The sequence below is a fragment of the Aythya fuligula genome, chromosome 2, assembly GCF_009819795.1.
Source record: "Aythya fuligula isolate bAytFul2 chromosome 2, bAytFul2.pri, whole genome shotgun sequence".
Classification (NCBI taxonomy): domain Eukaryota; kingdom Metazoa; phylum Chordata; class Aves; order Anseriformes; family Anatidae; genus Aythya; species Aythya fuligula.
In genome coordinates, this window is record NC_045560.1 from 34,643,424 (window position 1) to 34,662,029 (window position 18,606).

Here is an 18,606-nt window from a genome sequence, read left to right on the forward strand (position 1 = left end):
AGACAACCACAGTCATCCAGCACCACCCCTAGCCTCTGTCACCTTGTCTTCAATTTATCTCCCAATCACAATGGGGGAAATAAAAATAAATATGCATTTTGGCAAGGACTTATTTAAAAGAAAACCAAACCAAAAATTCATGACTACTTCAGACACAGATGTGAGTACTCCTATGGCTATACAGCAAAGATATAATATATACAAAATTATTCAGGTTTAGCAGTCTGCTGTAGGAAAAATCCCTCACTTTTATCTATATTTTCATTTATTTATGTTTACTTAAACAGAATGACAAGTAAACCAGTCTATTCATTAATACCTTTTCCAAACTACAACACTACCAGATTATAAATCCTGAGTTTAACTAACCAGTGTTGATTTAGAAGTCTTCGATAGTCTTTAAAAGTCTTCTTCTTTGAAAATGCATGATTTGAAGCAAATTACTGTCTCATTGTTATTTAGTCTGTGGCAGCCAGAGCTTTTGCATATTTTACAGCCTGTTGTCTCTTCCATTAAAAGAGCAGAAAGAAAGAAGGCAGGAGAGTGTGCATGCTCTGTTTCTCAGAAGACAGGTGGATGCTGTCACCCCTAGATGATGACAAAATATTAGAAATACCGGAGTTCTGGTTACCAGAGACAGGCTGGAAGATTAACAAAATTAATCTTGTCAAAATGTTTTTTAACCTTGACATTTTATTTCTGAAGTTATAATTACACTGCCTGGTGGCAGTATACTAAGTTGAGAAAGCAAATTAAAGCAGCAAATGCTTAATAGAAAGGTTTCAAAGGGACTCTAACCACGAGATTAGGATGAGCTGTTAACAACCCACATGGAATCAAAAGTGCTCCGGAAAGTTAACATGAACTTTTATATGACAGCATCTTCTTCAGGTAGCATATGCTGTCTAGTCTTAAGTGCTGGATATTGCTCACTGAAAAGGGGGAAGGCAAATGGGAGCTGAGAGAAGTGTTAATTCTTCACCTAATAAATTAATAAAATACCACCAAACTGTGCAAAGGGATGAGATCCGCAACTTCTACACTTCCAAAGGACAACCAGAAACAAAACAGAGTATCACTGTACATTTCTGGTTCAGTAAAGTAGTTCTAGGCACATCGCACATTTTAAATTTAATTTTTAAAATTACTTTTTCAGTGCTCACCCAATTTCCATGCCAGTGCAACTTACCACAGGACATACACAGAATATTACCTTAGTCATCATTCCAAGAGTAAGAAATGTTTAAAGTTAAGAACTCTATGGCAAGAGAGCAACAACACTGTTACAGTCTGCCCTGTTGCATCCCCACTTTGTTAGAACATGCTAAATTTAGTCATAAGTTTACTAGCTATGCAAATCATTACATGCATAGAAAATGTACAGATTTATACTACTCGCGTAACAAAACAAATCCACTGAACGTGGCAAGACACCAAAATATATTATAGGCAAAGCTACAAGCTAATTTGCCTTGGGGTACCTTTTACCTTGTTGAGCATGTTTGTTGTTTAGATCATTTTGTCCAATGACAACAACAAGAAAATCATCAGGTAGGGAACAGCACATCATTAAATGTTAAAAACTGCATTATCAAATAATTTCAACTCTTAGAGGCAGAGTTGCTGCCAGATAAAACCTGGAGTTAAAACCGCATGCAAGAGGACAGTGCACTTTTGAAGTCCTTCTTATCCTTATGAGGATAAATTCTTTTATGTCCTTCAATCAAGCACACTAAGCTTTTTCACTGTAAACAGAGTCAGCACTGCTGTCTCTTGACTATTACTGTAGTTGACAGCACCACTTTTTAGCAAATGTGACATAAGAGCCCACAAGAACTAGAATTATTTCATTTTGTAGCGCTTGACAGCTTGCTAGCAGTTCAAAACACTTCTGGACTTACTGTACTACAGAAAGGCAGTTTTCTAGTGTCAACATTTTCATTAATCATTTAGTATTATGCTTTTAAAGTAGAATAATAATTTAAATTCCTTTGCGTTTGTCTTTTTGTTTTTGTTTTTTTTTTTTTTTCCTGAAAAAAGTCTGCTATATGAAATAAACTGTTGCTTGTACAACACTCAATCACACTTGTAGACAGTTGTCAAAGTGTTCAGATATAGTTAATACTGAGAGTAAATAAATAATCAAGTGGATAAACACATACTTTAACAAAATCTAGGGAAAAAAAAAAGTACTTTAAGGCATCATACAAAACCTACACTTAGATCAAGAACTTTTCTTCAAAAGTTCACCATCCTCCAAAAATATAGCAGCAGTGCCATTTCAGACTTCTTGCTCTATGTACACTGGAAAAACAAGGTTTGCAGGCGAGCTCTTACAAGTGACACTAATAGACCTTGGGCATGGAATGGGAAGACTACCTTTCAGCTTTAAATCCTCTCCTGGATCTGAAACAGAAGACAGACTTCAAAGGAAAAGTGCAAAATAATATGATGATTCTAAGGGATTATTTACATATGTATTATACGTGTGTGTGTACACATACACACACACACACAGAGTGTATGTCAGTGCATACCCCTCTGCCAGCCCCAAGCACTTGCCATCCAGTCTCCATCTACCTTAGGAGAGAGAGAGACAGAGAGGACCCTTCCCATCAGGTCACTCCCCATGAAGTGAGATTTTCCCTACTCTAACCTCCCAAGTTGGCACCTCCCTCTCTGTACTTGTGCATCCCATGCAGCCGTTTGCTTAGGAACTGCCACAAGCATAGCCAGGTTGAGAGCTCGCTCTAGGCAGAAGTACCCAGGTCTCTTCTGGGAAATAAGGAGACACAAAAGTTAGCTGGACAAAAGGAACACCAGTAAAAGTCACAGCGAAACTGGCAGCCATGCTGAAAACCTCTAAAAGCTTTTTAAAGTCATTTTATATGGTATTACTCTGATGTGCTCTATTGTGTCTGCAAAGTTACCAGCCAGCATGTTTTACTCCCTAACAGATAAGATCTTCTCTGATTTTCTGCCAGAATCGGAATGTTCTTTCAACATAACTTCAGCCGACGGGAGAATATATTTTCCTTCTCAAAGTTCTTGCTACAGTTTTACAACCAAAAAGCAAGCAGACATAGCAGACACTTTCCTTTATAAGTGTGTGGCACATTGAGTCAGTAAGTTTGATGAACTCATTAAAAAATATTGCAAAATGTTATATCTCCATAAATACATTTATGTTTATTAATCACTGCTCATAATTATTCTTGGTAAGGTTTCAGCTTTTTTCATCCCTCAAATATGAGTTCATAAGATGCATGACAAAAGAAAACTACAACAGATTACATGCTTGGACAGATGTGATAAACAAAATAAGATTAAAGCACATTACTGTGAAAGTATACTGGTTGTCAACTTTTCACAGTGAGCTTTAAGTAAATAAATACATACATGAATACTGTTAACATTTTACAGAATCTTTAAACCAATCTTTATTTCTCCTTGAGAAATACCTACTTTAATAACCTATTTTTTTTTTCTGTTTACTGTGGGAAGCTTCTTCAGACCTAAAGGAAGAATGTGATTTTCATTTCTTACTCAAATACCTACTGCTACAAGAACATGCCTTCTGAATTGAAGTGAGGGTATGACCTTTTCCCAAATGCAGATGGGAGCATTAGGCATTTAAACTAGCACTGGGACAATGAGAAAGGGAGTCACTAGAAGCCAAACCTGTACCTCATTCACTGCAACACATGCCAGGATCAAAGATTCAGTCCCATGTCCCATTACCATACTATGGAAGGAGTCCACCAAGAACAGCAACTCTCCCTCCCATGCAGTTTGTGTACAAAACCTTTGCTGTTGCACAACTGAAATGCAAGGTACCTAGGTCACATATAATGGTTGTTCTTCATAAGTCAAAGAATGAATTTCTTCAAGTTCTTTCCTGAACTGTGACAAATCTTTTGCTTCCTGATGCATTATTATTTTTATTCTTCAACTGGTAGATGAATAAGCAACTTGTCATGAGTTTACAAAAAACAAATATCGGAAAAAGTTAGTGTCTCTCTAAAAATTAAAAAAAAAAAAAAGATATAATCCTGATGGAAGCACATGTTCAAACATATCTCTGAGGCAGAGACAGATACCTATCAGAGAGAGAAGTTTTCATGGCTTCCACAAGCACAGAACTGATTTACATCAAGGGACTGACTTCACTGATGACCTCCAGATAAAAAGGGAATGTCTCTGCTCAGTGATAGTGTGATGAAAACATTTTCAGAGAAAATTGGTGAGAATACGGACTGTCCATATCACTTCCTGGAAAAAAAAGTTGAACCTCACTTCGTAAAACCCTCCCAGTAGTGCCAATAGAAACATAATTTGTTCTTGATCTTAAAACACAAGGGAACCAACCTGATTTCCTTTGGAATGACAAGACAGGCAGCAGTTGCTACTTTTTTCTGCATAAAAACATACAGAATCACTACTTTGAGTAACAGGAGACAAGATTCAGGATTTTTCATATGTTACTTTTGGCTATGCTAATTGACTATTTCAGGCACTTTTGTAGGAACTATTAGAAATATCAGAATTTCATGGCTGAGGCATACTGCATCCCTACTGCAAGAGGCACATTCTGCATCCATGACACCACACAATCACGAAGTTCACAACTTCCTCCTAACGCTTCAAGCCTGACATCAGTCCAACACACGGTTGGCATTTACAAATGGCAACCTGCCCTAAAAGAAACATTTACGCTATTACTAGTTTATCATGCTGTATTAATGAAATTGGACTGTACATTTGATCCACCTGTTCGTAATTTCAAACATCTAATTTCTACTGAACAAATTCTAAAATTTACATTATTCTGGAATCACACTAAATTGGCAGTCCAGTTGTTTCAAACTGCTCCCCCCTTTCATAAGGTATTATCTCTGTTTAAAATCAAAGTAACTATCATTAAAACAAAAACTACAAGCTATGCTGTTTTGAAATAAGGTCATCTTGCTCCTTCATTCTCCCTTGCATAGATGCCATACAGAATGCTCAGATATATAGCTCATTTTAGTCTTAAACAATACAAAGTTAATTTGTTTCAGTAGCAACTCCTGAGACAGAGTAACAAATATATCTTTTCTTCCCTTCTGCACTTTTTCTTTGTTTCTTTCTTTTCCTCCAGAAACTTCTATCTATGCTACTATCAATTGAACAAGTTAATGACAGTATTCATAACTAAATCCACTAGAAGGAATTTGGCATTAATCTGAGACAAATAATTTGAACTTACAGGCGCCAGCTTGTTCACAAAGAGCAGCTAAGGCTGTGCACATTGGTTATTTTTGCATTTAGAAGCACACGCACCCTAAGATTTGACCTCATTTTCTTTCAAAGCAAGCAGCAAATGACATATTTTAGCACGAAATTCACAGTCCTGCATGAGTTTCTCATATAAGACAGTAAAGAGCAGACTGTTGAACTACCACTGTTAATAACATTTCTGTCAATATTGAACTTACAAAATAAATATTGTGAAAAGTATTTAATTTTACTATGTTAGTGCTCCAAGCGAAAGAAGAATCAAAATCAATGTACACGATATTTGTACTAAAGAACTAAGCTTGGAACTTCAGGTTGGCAAAAGTGAGGAAACCTAAAAAAAAGAGCAATGAATACACAGGAATTGCATGAAGTTTCTCAAATAAAATTTAAAAAGATTGCAAAATGAGGTTCACTTCCTTCACTATATTTTTTTGTGTTCAAGTGAGCAGTAAAGAATCCTTCTAACATCTCAGTAACTTATGGAAACTGCTTCTGTAACAGACAAATTCATTTCAACTTTGTAAAATGAATTTAATTCACTTTAAGGTGAATTCACTTTGAGCACTAAGTATTCTTTTTTTTTTTTTTTTTCCCTTTGAAAGATGGGGCTTTTCAATGAAATTACACCAGGTATTAATGTTAGACAGTGTATATTAAGAAAGGGGATTACGAAGTATTAATGGATTCCAAGAACCTACCCAAACAGAACCTACCCCATGCTGTACTACGTCAGCATGAAAACTAAAATATTATTGTTAAGAAAAGTAATAGCTCTTATGGCAGCCTTCTGCCACAGCAGACAAATAATTTCCTTTCTATAATCTTCCAAATTCTGTTAGTTTTTTATCCCTGTAAATCTACCACCCTTCCTTTAGCAACCACCCTTCCTTTAGCAACTATCAAAATTGCCTTTCAGAGAACATTCCTGCACTAGAAGTTAAAGATTAGGATAAGCAAAATGAAGGTTTCCTGCCCTGACTTTGTCACAGTTTTCCTACGTGACTCCATAGAAAGCCATTAACATACCTGTTCCTCAGGAACCCCTTCCAAAAATTCAACAGCCACATGCTGCACGCTGTGGGCAGGGCTATATTCATTTCTGCCAAGTACACAAAACTTTTGGGTTGTTAGACAACCACAAAACATTACTTTGCTACTTAAATAAAAGCATGCCAACATCATCAGCTAACTATTTCATAATAGCGTTTGATAAACTCTCCTATATGCACAGGCAAAAAGATCCTAGAGCAACCTGGCACCTCCCAGAAGGAGCACATAGTAGCAACGTAGCAGTACCTATCAGAACAAATAAACCAGGTAGGAGTATTTTCCACTCCACTCACTCCTTGTTGGCGTCTAGCTTGTAGAAACTGGAAATGCACACGGCTGTTAATGTGATTAACAGCAGCCACATCCAGCAAAGAGTCAGCCCCTGTGCCTGCTACATACTTCAGTTTCCATGAGTCATCTCCAACTTTCCACTGCAACACAAGTCCTCCTGAGCAACATACGGTTAACAATACCTTGCACATGCTCACAACAGAAATGAGGAGAGATTGATCCTAAAAGAATTCACCAAGCAATGTCACTACCCTAAAAGTAAAATTGTTAATCAAAAGTACTCAGTGCCTTCTGAATACATGCTATCAGAAGAAGGTGAAATGCCACAAGTGCTACGCCCAGCAATATGACTTCGAACAGATTTCTTTCCCAATCCTAAATCTCACAATTAGTGAGCACACAGGCAAAAAAAAAAAAAAAAAACACACCAACTAAGAACATGATTTTTTTGTTTTGTTTAAGTAACACTTGTAACATAATCTCCCCTTGCCAAAGTCACAGCTTTGGCTGTTTCTATGGAGAGCATTTCATAAAAAGGTACAAACCACAAAGAAAATAACTGCACAACAGGTGGGAGAGTCTCTTCCTGACCTGGTAAGTTTCCAGTGAAAACCTCAAAGCCTAAGATTAAAGAAAAGCCCAAAATCACAGAATCACAAAATGGTTAGGGTTGGAAACGGTACTTTTTTTCCATCCTAGTCCTCTCTCAAAAGAGAGGCAGCTTTGAGATATTTTCAAGCAATTGTCCTTGTATCAGCAGAATATAAGGTTACGTTGTCACAACCCATGGTTTACCCATCTCATTTCCTTCCTACATCCTTCAATTCTTCTAGACATAGTTAAGTAGAATTTATCATCCAAAAAGGAGATGGAAGCACTGCCTCTACAGCAACGCTACAGTCCTCTCCCCTTTTATATGTATGGGGTGATTCCTCATAGTAAGAAGCTTCTTTCACCATATCCCCCATAAGCTGCAATAGGCTCTGCATCAATTTAACTTCTACTTCCCTACTCAAAGAGGGATCCAAAATATAAGGAGTGACTTACAGTGAATGGGCAATCTCTCAGTGCTGACCATGAAGAATCCAAATCTCCTCTCCCTTTTAGAGCATTGGAAGTCTGAGCAATTCCATCAGGCAAAACCTGGCATGCTCACATGAGTCTGCTGCTGGATCTGAAAACAAACAAAAAATCAGGTGAAAAATAAAACTTATCCTTCCATACCTGGGAAGCATGAGAGAGATACAAAATATGATCTATAAATATCTGGAAATTTTTGTTGCTGTCATTAACTAAAATCTTCCCATAAAATAAAGCATCTATGACTACATCTTCCTCTCCTGAAGGGTATATATGTATATTAGAAGTTCAGGTTAGCAAAATTCTCCTATATAAAAAAGCAACTACATTTTAGGCTACTAACACAATAATACAGTGATACATTTTGTAACAGAAATCTTTCTTGCCCAAAGGATCCAGGATTCTGCACAACAGGTGTAACTCTACTTACAGGGTAGGGAAACCTCTCACACATCTTGAGAAAATAAAAAAGAAGGGAAGAGATACCAGGGGTACACTACTGTCTTTGACAAATTCTTATCATTATTCAGCTGTTGCTTTATAGCAACCAACATGCAGTTTTAACATTTATTCAAACACATTTTTTTCTAAAGACAAACCAACTTTGCAGTTTTAGCAGCCTGTACAATATCTCCGGACAATCAGAATACCACCAATTTGAGCTAAAAAGATTTTTTTTCACTTATTTCTATATTAGAATATAGAAATTATATATATTGTAGAATTATAGATATTTTCACTTACTTCTATACTTGTAGACTGTATGATTCTATGATTATTAAATTTCAATTTCCATTGAAACAAGCCAGTTCCCATATCTATGATAATCTTCCCAGAACTCTATAATCAGCACAAGGCAAAACAGTATCTGGGTACCACAGATTATATGCTGTTTATAAAAGCTGGCCCATCATTAAGCTTCTCCCAGTGCTCTGAGGCCTTCCTGATCTTTCTTCAGGATCAACATGAAAGAAGAAAATTCATCAAATTATACGTACACTTGATTCAAAACTTATCTGCTATGTAGATTTGAATATATATATATATATAGTTTTAGCCGTTATAACTTTTTTTCTTTGTCATTATTTCTACGTGCTGTGAATAAACTACCATACAGCTTCTTTTCAGTAGCGCAACTACATTACTTTGCATTTGTTTAATTATTGGCATTATTGCCCTTATTAAGTATTATTCTTAAAATGTTGGCATGTTTTCCAGGGAATAAAAAAAAAAATCCTTTTCCCTGTTTTCTACCTGCTGAGTTTTGAGTAATACTTTTGCCTTCTCTTACCAATTGTCTGTATTTAATAACTCCTAATTTCATGTTTATACTTAATTCCTTGTTTCTTCTATTTGTTACATTCCTGAAAATGCCACCGCCCCCAGCTGGTTTGGGATCTAAACATCTGTGATCTAATTTTAGGATTTGATCTTTTAACATATGAGCTTCTGTATTTTTATACTAATCAAGATGTTAAAGTTGCAAATAAAAAAAATCTTGATGTGTTAACTTTAGATTAAAATAAAATATCAGAGTTCTTTCATTTGTTCTGCCTTTTAAGTTTAGGGACCTAAAATAGGTACTAATGCAACAGCCCATTGACATTTTTAGCCTGTAGGAGCCTGTAGTGGGCAGAGGCAGCTGAAATAATAACATATTTGAATGATGAACCAGCTTTACAATTTTATTAGTCAGACTTTTCCAAATCTATGGCTGGCATTTTTCCCAGTATCTCAAAAATTAAGCTGTTCTACATTTAAAACTTCCAACTAATCACGCATTAAAAACTTCTCGTTGTTAAGGCAACAGAATAACCTTATGATAAGCTTCTAATAATTAATAAATGAATAAATAAATAAACAAGAAAAAAATACAAGCAAATATCTAACTTTGAAAAATAGTGCCTTTAATTCTTTGTGTTGTTTGTATGAAGAAAGTAACAGAGAGAGGGGAAAAAAGTAATCTGATATTGGTTAGTTTGAGAAAGCTACATTATTTATCAAGAATATATTAAGTATCACACTCAAATAGAAAGTACCCTATAGGAACATGACACTTTAGTTGCCCCATAGGGCCAATGGGTGTTCTTCCAATCTTTCCGTATTTTTGCTATGTAATAAATCCTCCTCCCTCAGAAAGAATTTTTTCCTGCAACTTGCTAGTCCTAAAAGAGTAGCTTGTAGGGAGCATGCACCCATGTTCCCTACTGCACCCCAGCCTCTCTGTGCTACAGTGATCTAATAAAATAACAGGCAGAGGGATGCACTGGCAGACCCTGGGACATGACCAGCATAGGCACGGTTCCAGGGTTTTGGTGGTAAGGCTATTCTCACTTTAATAAAAGAACAAAAAAAAACAAAAAAAAAAAAACACACACAAAACACGACAACAAAACAACAACAAGAACACAGAACAAAGCCCTCATGAGAAATTAAAAGCACAAGCAATTTTTTTTTTTTTAGGGGAAAAGCAGAATATACCACAAAATAAATCTCTCTGCTCTCAGGAAATACGGATCAGATTCTAAATCTGAAAGACAAAAACAGGAGCTATATAGATAACGGTATGACCAAAGAGCTAAACACAGCTCATGAATGTTTGTCCTTTTCACAACTTACCTATAAAATAGGCCAACAGGTAGAAATCTATTTTTTACAAAAAAAAAAAAAAAAAATCTTTCTGAATATTTTGCAAGGCAGGTAAACACACTCCTAAAATAATCTGGGAAATCCTGACCAGATTAACGGCAACACTTGACAGCCTGTTGATTGATCTACAGTTTTCTTTTTTTTTTTTTTTTTGTACTTCTGAAAGAAAATATAAGCTGTATTTGTGCAGACACAATATGTAGAACTTCTCACTGTTGTATTTACAGACATTAGGAAAACTACGGTGTGATACAGTGGAATAGAACAACAAATGGAACAACAAACTTCACTCTCAGTGGGTGACTACGGCTCATGTGAGCATCATAGAGGGCTGCTCACTTAAAGCAGAACAGAGGAAATTAATTATCTGGTACCCAAGGAAAAAAAATAAAAAAGCAATACTTGACCTTTTCACAACTCCACAATTCATTAAGCTGTTTTGCACTGTACCAGTCCTAAAGAAGAGACATATTTCTAAGTGTTTCTGGAAGAGCTGCAACAAGCTAAGAGCTGATCTGGCAACAAGATGTGGATGGGTACAAGTCTGCAGCAGGCAGAACCAGGCCCTTCAGGAGTAACCAGGCAATTCTCTCCCTTCTCCAAGCTCACCATTTGTTTCTGCTGCAACTCCTAGCAAAACCAGTAGCAACACGACCAGAGAGTGGAATGAGATTGGGAAATTAGTCCAGCTCATAACTCAAGCAGGAAAAAAGCCAGACTTTTAGCCGCACTGTTAGCTGAACCAGTTCGCTGTGCGAGTGTTTGTGCCAAAATTTAGGCAATAAAAAGAACAAACCAAGCAGCTGCAGACAGGACCCATAGAGCACAACTACCCCTTTTTTGGAAGCAGTGCAGAATTATGTTGATTTGCACTGAAATTGGAGCCAGGAACAAAGAACCAGTAAGAAAGCAAGCATCTTGCCAGGGTTGTTCTGCAATAGACATGCCTTCTAAAATTCAGTTTGATGCACGCGAGCAAAAGCTGTCAGTAATGCCAAGCCTGACTGAAACCAAACATTAAAATCTTACAGTTTGCATGATGGATAAGCTAGTTACGAATGTCATCATGTAGTGCTAGCTTTAATTGCTCTCAGCTAAATATAACTTTCAGAATCTAATAGCTCCCTGCAGCTTTTCTGTCTTTCAAGAAGAGAAAAAATTTCCAGTTCGAAAAAGCAGATAGGCACACAGTCGCGTATCGCAACTAAGAAACAGGAAGCAAACCTTAACAATGATTAAGTTTTTAAGAGTTTCAAACATCCGTACAGAATGACTGGTTTCAACAGGCTGCTGTTCGCTTTGCTCTTCCACCACTCTGCTTCCATTTACGTACCGTATCTGCTCCTTTTCGGACTCTTCTGTTTCTTTGCTGAATTAGTAGACTGTGCTGAGTCTCCCTTGCCCAATATTTCCAGCCAAAATCTTGCCTTCACCAGCAAGCTTCCCTGGCACCCCCTCGCTTCTTCATGTACTGCCAAGGTGAGCACCCCAAGGGAGGAACAGGAGGGTGAGTCTCCTGCACATGCATGCAGCCTGACCCTTACCTGTATTGCTGCTGTATTGGCATGACACACATGAGGGAGTCCCAAATCTGCTATAGCTGCAGATTGCACCACCCCGATACAGGCATGGAACAAGTTCTCTTCTGCCTTCTTGCACCAAATAAGGATTTTGAAAAATGTAACTGCGAAAGTTTTATGTAGCAGGCTTTACCTTCCCTCTCTGAGCTGATAAAGGCTTTCAGGCTGAAAATTTGGCTGACACCTAGAAATATGTTCTGCAGATTCAGCATTTTTGTTAACCTCCATTTTACGGGTCATTATGCAATTGAAGTTCCCCCCACTGTTCTTCAAATTCAAGAAGCAGGGAGCCACTGCTGCAGTGGCAATCTTTCCCGTGACCGCACACGCCTCCCATCACCTGCTTGCACCCCCTCCTCTTCACCTTTTCTCTCTAGTTTTACCCAAACTCTGCTCTTTTTACTGAGCTGAAGTCTTCTTTAAAAAAAAAAATAAATAAATTTGTTTTTAAGATTTACGGTTGTCTTCATCCCTTGTCTGTGGTGAGTGGGGACAAAAATAGTATTGCTACGTACAGAAAGAAAAAATAAAGTATTCATCAGACCACATGAATTACTGAGTGCAGCATTAGAGCTGAAAAGATGGGCTAGTTAAAACCCCAGCTTCGCCTGCGTTACCGAGCTGTGCACATGTTGTAGGAGCACCGGCTGGAGGGCTGCCAGGAAATACCTACGACACCTAACAAGTCCAAAGCTAGCATCCCACAAGTTTTCCTGCCTACCATTTCTGAGCGGAAGACCAGGCTGGATAAAACAGGCTAAAGGAACCACGCCTGTTTGGTGCTGATTGAGAGAAATTTGAAGGCGAGCCTCCTCCTGAAGAGGAGGCTCTGCACCAGAACATCCCTGCTCTGCTGCCAGCCAAGCTGACACAGAGCAGGAGAAGGGAAGAACAACTCCCTGCTGTCAAGGCAGGTGAGGACAGATTTCTTTCTCCATTTCTAAATTGCAGTGTCACCACTCACTGCCGTTGAAATTTTTCTTTCCGAAGTAATAGACTAAAATGTGGGTAAATAATGTCAAAAATAGGAACGAATGCTCTAGAGGCTTTGTGTAACAGACCTTCTGTCACTCTTACAGAAGGCATTTTTGTTTTAAAACCCTGCCAATTGCAACAGCCTATTTGGTACAGCTCAGTATTTCAGAAAACCAAGCAAACATCATGCACCTGTGGTGGACAAACACACTTTAAATGTTCTATGCTAACTGGTATGACCCAGAAGTTCTCAGCATACGAGGCTGGGGCACCAAGCAACATCCCACCCTCTCCCTGCATTTAAATCCATTGCATAAGGTGCAGAGAGAAGAGAAAAACCACACACTGCCTTTTAAGAAAGGTTGAGGGGCAAAAATGCACAAGAGAAAGAATCGGAAGAACAGGGGACATCAGCCAAAGCAAATGCAGGATTAGTCTGGGAAAGGAAACATGCAACCGTGATAACCTGATGTGACTGTCCAGTAAATCTGGATCTGAAGATTAGCAGGAGAGAAAAGATGCTAGAAAAAGGTGATTTGTTTTCTTGCTACTGGTAATACTGGAGAGATTTTACTCTCCTCTCCAAAATTAGAATGCTTACGTAAGTACAACCCCTTCTTCTTTTCCTCTTAGCCTCACACGCACACAAAAATCCACAAAAAAAAAAAAAGCGCACCTTCAGCCTCAGGTCAGGACAGTTGAAGCCTAAATATTTACAGAATTTCCATGGAAAAAAGTAATTAATTAAAAACCAATTATGTTAAAACAACAGGATCCATGAGAATAAATTTCTTCCATCTTCCAGAACCCATAATCTACTCAAAGAACATTTATTCAAAGACTTTTTCCTGTGGGAGGAGGCAACCAGAGAAGGATGTGGCCAACTACATCTCTACACATTCCAGAATTTATTTATTTACCAGATTCTTTTCTTTTCTCTGCATTTGGTGACCTGCAAGATTGCCTCATTCAGCTGTAACAATAGCTGCTGAAAAATGCTGGCAACAGCTCCATAATGCCACATAATGTATGTGGCATTATGAGGAAAGAAATAAATATACATACACACACTTGCTTAAATGTGACTGATAGCATTTTATATATATATACATATATATGCTTTCTCCCATAGATATATTTATATATAATCTGTCTATAGATAGATAATGCACTTCAATGTGACTTTAGGTAGACAGATGGATATATATCTTATTCCATTTAAGTGAATGCTTCCACTGCCAGATCAAGTAATTCACACATGCAAGCCTTTCTCCCTCCTCCCTGTACTTTAGGTGTTCCCCTGCTGATTTGAAGCTTATTTTTCCTGGGTGTTCAAGGTTTCTTAAATTATACTTCGAGAACAGAACAGTGAAGAACAACAACAACAAAAACACATGAGGATTATTTATGTAGAGAGACTTTAAACAGTTGATCCAGCTATGTCTCAAGGGATTTAATAAAGACACAGAATAAATAACAAAGAGAGAGAAAGTTGGGTGAAACACCAGAGTATTCAGAGCTACTTATGGAAAAAGGACTTTCCTGCTGATGGACTCTGTTCATGAGACAAGGACACTGACCCTCTGGGACAGGTGACATACCCAAGAAGGGATTTAGAGATGAGAGTGAGAGTTGTTGCGTGGGTGCCCAGTCTTGACATCTAACTTCACTGTACCTGCAGAGAAAAATGAGGATGTGGCCATGAAAGATTCTTCTCTCTGATTGTTTCATAAAAGCCTAAGTCCTAACGTGGATGTGAGCAGGGGTCAGACAAATAAGTAGCCTGTCCAGTTAAACTTACACAACCACGTGAAGCGTTTTGAAGTATCAGTAGATTCATTCAAAATAGTAAGCAAAATAAAAGGATAAAAATGAATAGAAAAAGCCTGTTCTACAAAACTGAGTAACTTGAAGTAGTTATTAAATATAAAGCTAAATATAACAGGGACAACAGAGGTTTGGTGGCTAAAGCACATATGTGCTTTATGTAAAGCCTATGCTATTCAGAGAAGTCAGAAGTAGATGTTGGGGTGGTGCATATCTACACCACTTAAAACTGTGATAGATTAAAATATACAGACACACACACTATATATAAATAAATAAATAAAACACTGCAAAGTAAGAACAGAATCTATTTGGGTCCAAAAATGCACTTAAAGAAGGACTGCCCTGCTCAGAGTGCTGTGAGTCTGCAATACATTCACAAAATCCAGCCTCGGTACAGATTTGATTAGAATGAAAAAATATTACAGGGAAGTGTGCATTACAAGAGATTAACTTCTCCAACAAGTGAATAATAAGCAAAAGGATTTAGCTGAAGTCAGGTGGGCTGAGGAATTCAGATTGTCCAAATCAGAAATGCTGAGGTGCTGCCTCGTTTAAGGTGCAGAAATGGGTCTGGAAGCGACTCGCAGGGTGTAGCATACGGCAGACAACTCGTGAGATGAAAGAAGCCTAACTAGATAAAAAGCTTCTCCAACCCTCCTGAAAACGCAGGGAAGGAATTGATTAAAGAAGTTTAACCTCATATGCTAAAGGGCAGGAATAAAGTTAAAACATTCTAAAAAATGATTTTAAAAAAATATTTAAAATTAAGTTCTTCAACAACACATTGAAACTAAGCAAAGAAGGAACCTGGCAATGACTATCGCCTAGTACAGAAACAAAGACAGGATGCCTACTACGAAACAGGCCTGGAAATTATGACATGGGATCAGAACTAAAAGCTTTCTCGAGCACAAATTGAGGAAACCATGCAACACTGTTACAGGTCTCTGAAAGAAGAGGCAGAGGAAATTGTACACAGTTGCAAATAAAACTTTCATGCATCCTCAGGTGACCCGGCTACCTCACCCTTACCTTATAGACACATCTAAAAAGAAACAATCTATACATTTTTAGCAGACCAGCATAAACAAACAAACAAACAAAAAAAAAAAAACAGCTCTCTCCCTTCACACACACATAGTAGGAGGTAAGTTATGATAGGAGAGCAAACAGGACACTTCAGAGTTAGGGAGGGGAGAAAAACAATCAGGCTGGCTACAATGAGTAACATGTAAGATTTCAGATCAAGTCAAAGACTCAAATGAAAATATCAAAAATCAATGCTATAAAATGAACTTAAAACAATTAGAAGTGAGTGAAATATGTAGATTATCATTTGGACCTGACAACTGCATACAAAATACTAGCTGGAAATGATTATATTTAACAGCAGAATTGCAAAGTAACTAAGCAACTGGTCGGAGAAGGTAATTAGAAAATACCAGGCTGGACAGAGATCACCATAAGAGGTTGCCAAGAACTGCCTTGGGGCTGGTTTTATTCACTAGCCCTGCTACCAGTGGCAAAGGAATTGAAGCATCTGCTGAAATTTGCTGCTGACAAAATGCACAGAGGCACCTCTGATGCACCAAGTAACCAAAACACTGGGTGAAGGAACCACACGAACAGAAGCAGTGAGATGAATTGCAGCTCTCAAGTCCCAAAGGCAAGGCCAGCAACCCGAGGAGCAGGGCAAGCACAAGTTTTGCTGTGAGCAGCTGGGAGCAACCAAGGAAGGAAAGGTACCTGCATGTTTGAGATGATTGCAGATTCACTAAATTATTAATCTGATGAACGTTTGAAAACAAAGAGCTATCCTTTGACATGAAGTAAGGCATTTTCTACAGAGATAATATAGAGATGCATTTAAAAGGAAAAAAAAACTTTGTGCAAGGCAGTGTTAGCACTTGATCTGGTCAGGAAGCCAAAAATAGCACGTAAGACATATGAGAGATAAATGTACTCTTCTGCAAGGGAGATGGACAACGAGTATCCTGCTGAAGTGAATATCACAGTGTATGTAGTCAATCACTAGAGTCTCTGCATCTCTTCAAGTAGAGATGAAAGATGATGGGGAAATGGAGAGCGTTCCTATGAGAGCAGAAAGAGGAGTTAACCAGTTTAGCTTAGCAAAACGAAGGTGCAGAGGGAATACAGGTGCCCTTATAAATGGTGAGAGAAAACACTAATTTTAGCTACATGCACAGACTGGCTGTGAATACATTTATCCCAAATCCTGGAATAGCATTTTAGTCAAAGCAACAAAGTTCTGAAATATTCTGTTAATGGGACAACCAGGTCAAAGCTCCAACTATTTTTAAGATGATGCTTTGTCAGTTTACAAAAGGGATTATATAGAAGTATAGACTGCAACAGAAATACCAAAGATGAGTATCCAGGGCTTCTCTTCCAGTCATATGAAGTGTCACTACAGATACTTTGAGTAAGAATACCATTATATACCACTTAAAAATCTACTGCTGATCTAACCTGGTCTGCCAAGTGACCTTGATGTAATATTTTTAGAATTTCCCTTAGTAAAAATGAATTATTTCAGTTTTACTCATGCACCTGTACTCTTTTCTGTATGATTTTCTGTCATTACTTATCATGGGGTGTTTTTTTATTATGGAATATTAAATTCAAAAAGTGTCAGATCAAGGAAATAAAACTTTTTAGAATCTATCTTTAGGCTACCAAGCATATGTAGCTTTTACTATATTAATTCCAAAAATGAGATTTGTTGATTTCTTCTTAATTTGATAAAATTTTCAAAGATTTTGCATGTTCCTATCTTCCTGAAGATGCCTACTGCAGAGGCACCTACTACTCTGGAACCCTAATACATAAAAACAAGCATTTGGGAATCTCAGTGCAAGGATCAGAACAGCTTTCTTCAACTCCCCAAAACAAAGCAACAAGAGTTATTAAAATGAAAATTTTAACTTCATTATGTTGTACATAAACCTTTTCATTTAATTGAATTCTTTAAATTTACACCATCTAAATTAAATGAATACATAGTTCTTTCTTCCTTACTGTACAAGCTATTTGGCTCACATTACAAACAGTGCAAGGCAAAACAGCACATATAAGTTTTACTTTTGGGAAATTGCCCAAATCCTTTCATCCCATTCTTAACAAGTAGTCCAACATACTTCTCACCATACAGACATGCCAATTCTTCATCATATTTCCTTACAATTAGTCCATGCTATCGGAACTATGACAAGAGAAATCTGGCAGACAATTATTTTATTTTATTTTTTTTTTTTTAAAAAGGAAGTCTCTCCTACGTTTCAGCTTGTAAACCTTAACAATGCAACCTGTAAACCCAGACAGCTCTAAAATACATTTTCCACATTTCCCCCTAAGACTATTTTAAAATAATCAGAAATTTAATATACACCTTTATCTGTACAGATCCAACAAACAGTAAACCATTAACTCAGTCAGCACTGACATAGTCACAGTGCTAGGTCACTAACACTAACACAGTGTTAGGTCAGAGGTTGGACTTGATAATCTTGTGGTCTCTTCCAACCTAGAAATTCTGTGATTCTGTGATAAGACTCGCTAGAGCTTCTTTTCCATCAGCTGTTTTTTTTTATTATTATTATTATTAGTAGTAGTAGTAGTAGTAGTAATCAAGTCTACCCAGATTATGACTTCTGATTATTTTCAAGACCCAGAAAGAAACACAGGAAAGTTAAAAAAATAAAAATAAATAAATAAATAAATAAAAAGCAGTTTGGTTAACCAGAATAAGAGGTGAGAATTAAAGATAAGTATATTCACAAATAAAAGGCTTTTTTCCCCCACCTATCATCCCTATATCCCTTACCACACATCTCCCTTCTTCTCAGCTGTA

The 18,606-nt window shown here is 37.4% G+C and overlaps 1 protein-coding gene across 7 annotated transcripts in view; it reads right to left on the reverse strand.

Moving 5' to 3' along the window:
* OSBPL3 (oxysterol binding protein like 3) overlaps positions 1–18,606 on the reverse strand; it is an 85,986-nt gene that overhangs the window by 58,945 nt on the left and 8,435 nt on the right. For 6 of the 7 annotated variants that reach the window (XM_032181961.1, XM_032181964.1, XM_032181960.1 and 3 more), the window contains one exon: positions 7,669–7,795. The gene's annotated coding sequence lies outside the window, so the exon portion shown is untranslated. Of the gene's footprint in view, positions 1–7,668; positions 7,796–18,579; positions 18,598–18,606 lie in introns of those variants that run through there. The other variant, XM_032181963.1, reaches the window with a different exon arrangement.